Source organism: Notamacropus eugenii, chromosome 5 (assembly GCF_028372415.1).
Source record: "Notamacropus eugenii isolate mMacEug1 chromosome 5, mMacEug1.pri_v2, whole genome shotgun sequence".
Classification (NCBI taxonomy): Eukaryota; Metazoa; Chordata; class Mammalia; order Diprotodontia; family Macropodidae; genus Notamacropus; species Notamacropus eugenii.
In genome coordinates this window covers 167936647-167944952 of record NC_092876.1, presented here as the reverse complement: position 1 = coordinate 167944952, position 8306 = coordinate 167936647, and the positions used below count along the sequence as shown (strand labels likewise).

General features: G+C 36.4%; 1 pseudogene; it reads left to right on the top strand.

Moving 5' to 3' along the window:
- The first annotated feature begins 4757 nt into the window (after positions 1-4757).
- Positions 4758-5372, top strand: LOC140505426 (small ribosomal subunit protein eS24 pseudogene; annotated as a pseudogene).
- The last annotated feature ends 2934 nt before the right edge of the window (positions 5373-8306 follow it).

Genomic DNA, 8306 nt, shown 5'->3' with positions numbered 1-8306 from the left:
GATAAATTAAGTTGCTTTTTCAAAGTCACAAAAGTCAGATTTTGAATCTAGGTTTCTTCTGACTCAGACTCAGCATACTTTCTGTAACAGGAATATCCTATATCACAGTAAAACAACAAAAATAATCTGGCCATTTATCATCACTCCAGATTGAAATGTGGTTACTTCATGAACATCCCTGTTAACCTTGCCACATGACAAAAAGAATAAATATATTATTACTGCAAAGCTAATTTCTTAGAAAGTATGCCACATAATTTTTATGTTAGAGAGAGACAGCTCATTATTGGAACAGGCACCGTTCTTCAGGGGCAAGTAGATGGAATTGATTAGCTCTAATAGCTAGCCAAAGTTCTCTGTCATTTTTTCTTTGTCAGCAAATTTTATGTAGTAACCTCCAAGTGGCTGCATGCTTTATGTTGCTTGTTTTGTCTACCCAAAAGCAGAAAGAATGAGTCCCTGCCAAAGGAAGGCTCTCAACTTAAATGGACAGTTAATGGGATTTCATGTGCCAACTTTTGTGAAGTTTAGCCAAATGGCTAAAATGACATAGACTAAACACTGAGCTAAAACGTAATTGACATAAGAGACTAGGGTCTACCCATTTCTTATTTAGTGAAGAAGCAGCTTTTCCTTAATATCCTTGTGTTTGAATAATATAAACAGCTGACACCAGGGGTGTCCTTCTAAAGAACCCAAGTCCTTTGATCTCCAAAGAACACAAACAGAGAATAAGTCATTGAGTTTGAATCAGTCTGCACATCAGACTGATATTTCTTCAGATGTTTAATGCACCTGTTTTCCCAGACATGGAGGCAGGGGGAGGGAAGGTACTTTTATATAATGCAGCAATGTGAAGAACACTTTTGCTTCAACAAAATTGCTAGACTTCTTAGGGAATATATACAGATAGATATTGTTATTCAGCTGTTTTAGGAAGGAAGATGTTGACTAACTGAAGAATGTCCACAGAAGGATAATCAGGATGGTAAAGTGCCTTGAGTTCGTGCTGAATGACAACAAATTGATAGAGTGGTGAATATTTAGTATGGAGATGAAGAAGTGAAGACTTAGGAGAAAAAAGTAGTTTTATAGAAGCAGTAAAATGCATTGGAAAGAGCAACAGATATTTAGAGGACCTACATTTGAATGTCCATTCTTTGCCATTTTCAGCATATCTAAAGTTGGATAATTTGTTTGCCTCCTGTGAATTTGTTTCTCCACCTATAAAATAAAGTTGTTGGGCTAGATAACCACTAAGGTTCTTTTCTATTCTAAATCTCTAAGAGCTGTGTGGAAGGGAAATTCGAAATTCTCTTCTTGATCACAAAGGAATAATAAACAAAGGATATTGTATATAAGTGGTAAAGAGAAAGATTTAACAAAAACTTACTAATAATTAGAAATGTCCAAAGGGAAAATATTCTTGAGAGACAGCTGATCCCTTTATATTGAGTCTTCAAGCAAAGACTGAATCATAATTTGCTGTTTGATTTGTGGAAGGGATTTTCTTTTACAAGTATAGGATTACTGAGATGACTCTGTAGGTCCTTTCAAATTCTGATGTTCTGTGAATCTAATGATTCTTCAAGTCATTCTGGAATTTAACAAAAAAATTTTCCTAAATCACCTGTAGAATCTCATTTGAAAAATCTGTCCAAGTTATCTTGGGGAGGCTAAAGAATTTGCATCTTATTTAAACCTACACAGTTGGGATGATAAGAAAGAAGAGCAAAGGAGGTTAACAGAGGGACTCAAGGGATGGGTAAAAGGAAAAATAAATTTTACAAGGAAATCTGGGCATCAAAAAGAGGAACAAGGGTAATTAGATTTAGCAAACATAGCAAGTAGAGCAGAATAATCCAGGGTTTGCTACCAGGGTATTTCTTCTGCTTGTTTAATTTAGTATTAGGTTAGTTTTACATTATTCAAGCACCGTTTACAGGAAATAAGCCGGCTTGTTCTAATTAAAAGGAAAGAGTATATGATTTGGACTAGTGAAAAGGGAATTGTGGGAACTAAGAACCTCTTGATTTCACTATTTAATATAGTCAACACTCTGTGACTAACCACTGACTTAAAGCCATTAAGACCCAGAAAAGACAGTTCACTGTTTAGCAGTCATGATTTTTATTATACAATTCGAATCTGTAGCACAAAATAACAGAGACAACTTTTAGATGATATGGTATTGTTTTCTTTTAGGATAAAAGAACTTCTTTGGACTGTCAACCTTACCTTCTTGCCTACAAGCTTTGCTGTTTGAACCAGATTTCGTAGAATCCAAGAACAAGATAATTGGAAGAGGATATAGATACAGCTGCTCATAATCAAGGGGAATGTATCAAGCACTTTGCTACAGCACTATGCTAAGATATAGCGATATAAAGAAAAGCAAAAAGTAAGAACTGCTTTTATGGCAGGTACATTCTAAGGAAGTAGATCACATGTAAATAAGTATAACTTACATGCAAGATATCTACATTAGCAATGGGAGACTGAGAAAGTCCTCTTACTGCAAATAACATTTGAGTTAACCTTTGAAGGAAGTCAAGGAAACAGGGCAAGTTATTCATCCCCTGGGTTTTGGTTTCTTCCTCCAAAACAGAAACACTAATTCTTACTCTAGTTATTTTCCATCACCATTGATATTCCAAACACAATTCATTTCAGAAGCAGACATTCCCATTCCCAAGCTAACCCTGGTCTTAAACAACATATAAGGACAAATAACAATTAACTTTCAATTACTTGGGGAGGTAGTTAACTATGATATGTATTATCTGAATTAGGAACACTGAATAGGACATAGAAAATTTCCCAAAGGATAGAAGGGAGAGCAGAAGACTAAATGACTATGAAGCTGTGCTAATAATATAATTTGTAAAGCACCAATAAAAATGAACTAGAGATAAAGTGTTTGTGAAACAACACTTGTGGTGATGATAATAGTTGTTATAGCAATAGTTGTAGTAGTAATAGCTGTAAGTCATAATAGAAAGACAAGAGAGACATGAATGCCTTAAGTAAGTTTCACATTGCAAACAAACACAGAACTGGAAACCAGGAGATCTGTCTATTAGATCTCTCATCCAGTCCCTCCATGATCTTCTTAGAGCTCAGAGTCATCAGCACCATGAAGGATCTGAACCGAATAATCTCTTGCGACACTTACACAGGATTCTGTTTGCTTCAGCTCTAAATGGTTCTCAAGAGATGATTGTTACATTTTGTTACATTTTCTAGGTGAGAATGTATACCTTGAAATGTATCATTGCTATAGACAGGTTGTAATTTACTGTTTTATTAGTTGTCGGGACATAGGTGTCCAACACTTTTCAGGGAGACTCCCCTGATTAAATCAGATTAAAATATAATTGCAAAATATTTAACAAAATAAATAAAAAATACAGTAGAACATACATAATTTTAATCCATGGTTTTTCAAGTCAATATGATGCCTGCAATGATCCTTTGGAGACCAGTAATCTAAATATAAGAAAATGAAAGAAAAATGTTTATTATATGGAATAAAATTAAAAATTGTTCTGTGCATGCATTTTGTTCCAGAAAGTCAGTTGCTAAACATTTGCCCAAAAAACCCTGCTTACACCTCAAAAAAAACCTTACATTTCTAAGAAAATGGCAGTCAAGGATGTGTGATAGACACCAATAAAAGGCAGATCAGGGAGAAATTCTTCTCATGTCAAAGATCTCCTAGCTTCACCTCCTTGTCAGAGTTTGTCATTTAAAGTCCTCTGCAACATAACTTTCATCCACCTTTCCCATCTTATTTCTCATTACTCTTCAAATTTACATACTCTCCCTTCTCCTCAAATTGAACTACCATCTGTTCTCTATACATATTTTTTAATTGGCTTCCATGTCTTTAAACAGAGTATCATCTACTGTGCATTCTTTCTTCACTGCTTCCACTTCTAGTTTAGTCCTTGTACAGTGTCATGTTAAATAAATATGATAGCCCTCTCTCAAGCCATTCAGCCAGTCATAAGTAGTGTATGTATGCATAAACACATATGTGTGTATTTGTGTATATAAAATATGTGCTTATATATGTCTATGTTATATGTATAATAGGTGTGTATATGTGTGTTTATGCATATGTGTATATACATACATATACAACTGCGTGTCAGAAATTATGCTAAGTTCTAAAGATATAAAGAAAGGAGAGGGGAAATAGTCCTTGCCCTCAAAGACCTTCACAGTTTAATGAAGGAGACAATATGCAAACAACTACATACAAACAAGTCATAGACTGGATAAACTGGAATTAATCAACAGAAGAAAGGCTCTAAGATTAAGGAGGACTGGGAAAGGCTTCTTGAAGAAGATAAGGCTTTAGTTGGGATTCAAAAGAAGCCAAGAAGCCAGGACTTGGGGATGGGGAGGAAGAACATTCCAAGTAGGAGGGTTATACGCCAGTGAAACCTTCCCTTGGGAGATGGAGTGTCACATATGAGGAACAAAAAGGAGGTCAGTGTCACTGAATTATAGACTATGAGGAATGTACAGTGAGTGTATAGTGAGTGAGAAGACTGGAAAGGTAGGAGAAGAAGCAGGTTATGAAGGGCTTTAGAAGACAAATAGTATTTCAAAATTGATTCTAAGGGTAATAAGGAGCCAGTGGAGCTTATGGACTGTTGTGGTCAAAATTGTGTTTTAGGAATATCAGTTTGCCTTTTCCTCTCATGCTGCAAGAGGAGTCGGCCGCCACCGTGATGAGTCTTCCTGGGTTCTAGCCACCATCCGTCTCGCATCTGCGCCATCCTTCGGCTCGGATCTCGACTCTTCTCTCAGCCCGTCTCCTGGAGGCCTCTTGTCTGCTCCAATGTTGAAACTAGCCGGGAACCGCGCTCCACGAGCCAATGACACGGTAACCATCAGAACCAGGAAGTTCATGACAAACAGACTTCTTCAGCAGAAACAGATGGTTATAGATGTCCTTCATGCTGGAAAGGCCACGGTGCCTAAGATTGAAATTCTAGAAAAACTCGCAAAGATGTACAAGACAACTCCAGACGTTATTTTGTCTTTGGATTCAGAACCCATTTTGGTGGTGGCAAAACAACAGGCTTTGGCATGATTTATGATTCTCTTGACTATGCAAAAAAAAAAAAAAATGAACCAAAGCACAGACTTGAAAGGCATGGCTTGTATGAGAAGAAAAAGACATCAAGAAAGCAGCAAAAGGAACGCAAGAACAGAATGAAGAAAGTCAGGGGTACTGCAAAGGCAAATGTCGGTGCTGGCAAAAAGAAGGAATAAAAGGCACTATGGATGTTATTTATCTGTGAAAATAATTTTTCTTCAGAGCATAAATAAACTGTAAAAACTTCAAAAAAAAAAAAGGAATATCAGTTTGACAGTTGAGAATAGACCAGAGTGAGTGAGACCTGAGACAATGAGGCCATCCAGAAGGCTGTTGCAATAGTCCTGCTGGAAGATGATGCATGTGGGCCTATACCAGGGTGGAACCAGTGTCAGAGGAGAGAAGGAAGGATAGAGGTAAATGACTGGATGGAAAGGGTGAGAGAGAGTGAGGTGCTGAGGATGACATTTATGTTGCAAGCCCCAATGATCAGGAGACTGGTGGGATCTCACCAGATGGTACCAAAGTCAAAGTAACAAGATTAGACAACTCATAGAATATGGGGATGGATAAAAGAGTAAGTTTGTCAAGGGGAAAACAAACAAACAGAAACACATGTATATGTTCCTTCGGAGCAGAGTTCAAATTTAATGCGGTCCAGGGAGAAGCTTTTGCTCATCCCTAAATGTTTATAATCCCTTCCTTCTTCAATCACAGTGTACAACTTTTGAACATTTTATACTTACTTACCTATGGGCTTGTTGTATCCCCCAGGAAAATGTAAGCTCCCTGAGGGCAGTAACTATTTCATTTTTGTTTTTATAGCTCTAGTGTCTCATTAGTGTCTTACCTATAGAAAATGCATAATAAGCTTCTCTTAAATTAACTTGTGCACTAGAGGCACTTTAGAAATGGTTTGACATTAATTCCATTATTCATCCATTCAACAAATATTTATTGAGCACCCATACTGCATAAGCCTCATTAAAAATGCATTGAAATTAATCACTTGAAAAAGAAAAGCAAACATAAAATGACTAATGGCCAAATGAAAGATAGCACAAAAGACATTTTTCCCCAGTTAGTACTCTCTCACATAGTCTATGATATAGCATGGGGTACAGGAATGAGTACTCAACTTGGATAGTGAATACTCAGATTGAATCATTGTCCAGACACTTATTAGCCACGCAATACTGAGCATATCACTCAACAACCCTGGACCTCAGTTTCCTCATCCATATGATATTACTTGTTCTGTAGGACTCACAAAGCTGTAGGGAGAAAAGGACTGAAAACTCTGAAGCACTATATGAATGTGGACTTTTAAAGTCATTCTGACAGGTCTATTTAAGAAACATCTCTTTCATTCTGCATGAATTTGGCTTCATCCATAGGTATTAATCTGTTTATAATGTGTTGGTCAGTCCCTTGAACATTTCTAGCCTCTATGGAGATTTGTAGAATTGTTTAGGGTTTCTTTGTTCTTAGTACTTATTTACATCATCTCCCAAATTAGTATCATGTGTGAATTTAATGCCGCATTCCCCTGCTTTTCTGTCTCCAAAAAATTAATAATACTAAATATAGAATAGCCTCCGTGCTCTTGCAATGGCTGCCTTCCAGCTGCCTGTAATGAACCTTTTCCTAACCTCTGCCTTTTAGAACCCCAATTCTTTACATTTCTGGAAGACAGAAGCTTTAGAGCAGGGGCTCTTAACCTCAGGTCCCCCAAATACTTCAAAATTATCCTGATAACTGCATCTCCATATAATCATTTCCTTTGCCATCAATCCCATGCATTTTATTTTACGCATTTGAAACTATTGTTGTCCTAACGGATCCACTGGTTTTACCAGACTTCCAAAGGGATCCATCGCACATACACATACACACACACACACACATACCTGCACACATTAAAAATCTCTTACTTAGAGGAACTTGGTACATCTCTAAATAAATCTGAAGGACTGTCATGTGAAAGTAGGATTCTTCTTGTGGTATGTGGTATGTGGTATTACCCAGGATGGTGTAATAAAGATGAGGGAGTGAAAGTTAGTAAGAGACAGATCTATGTTATATGTTAAGAAGAGAAAGAACAAGTCCAAAGTGAAATGGTCAGTCACAGAGTGAGCTCCCCTTCATCTGCTGTCATCAGGCTGAGGTTAGAAGTCTACTCAATGATTATGTTGTAGACAAAATTCTCTTTCAGATATTGGTTAAATTAGTTATAATCTGAGGTCTGTACCAACTGAGATTCTGTGATTCTGATTCTGAATGTTGTGTAACAGAGACATGAATTTCTATGGGCAGAGGTTGGATTACTTAGATCAATGAAAAAAGAAAAAGGATCAAACACAAATGATCTCAGAATGTCTTTTTAGGAGGTAGGCAATCTATAGATTTCTTATGGCCATTCTTCTCCTAGGAATATGAGAGTCTTGATGGAAAGAGGTTGACAAGAGACTCCTGTCAAACATCTATTGCACCCACTCCCCATTTTACACTGAATAAAACAGGCCTAAAAAAGGAAAGTGAATTACAAGGTCATTTGTAGAGTTAGTGTCAAAGGAGAGAGAAGAAGCTTCTTTTCTGGACTCCCCTTGAGGTCTCTATACATCAATGTTACTGTTCAATATTTTACTGATATTAGAAGTAAAAAAAAAGTCTAAATACGTTTTTCTCTTATGTGTGAGGTGAATTTTTTAAGATTCATCAAATATTCCCTCATTTCTTTATGGTTTCTGTTAAATTATTCATCACTTGAAATAATTATTTAAATTATTGTGATTATTTAAATAGTTACAGTCACTCAAAATAATTTAAAATTAAAATGTCATTTATGACAGAATTGCCTCATATTTATATGGTGCTTTACAATTTACAAAGTGTTTTTTCCTCATAACAACTCAGCAGAAAAGGAAGTGGAACCATAATTATCCTGATTTTACAGGTAAAGAAACTGACGAGTTGGGACTTGGATTCAAGACATTTGAAATGGAGGTTTTATTCTTCCAATTATGCTACACTGCTACCAAGTGGTAACCTTATTTTCCATGATTTGGGTCATCTAATCATCCATACTGAAAAACTGCTGTCGATCACATAAACTAGATCATTATTAGGTGCAGATCATGCTATGTTTTATATGCTCTAGGGCCACTAATTCACATTCAGAATCTTGTACTTT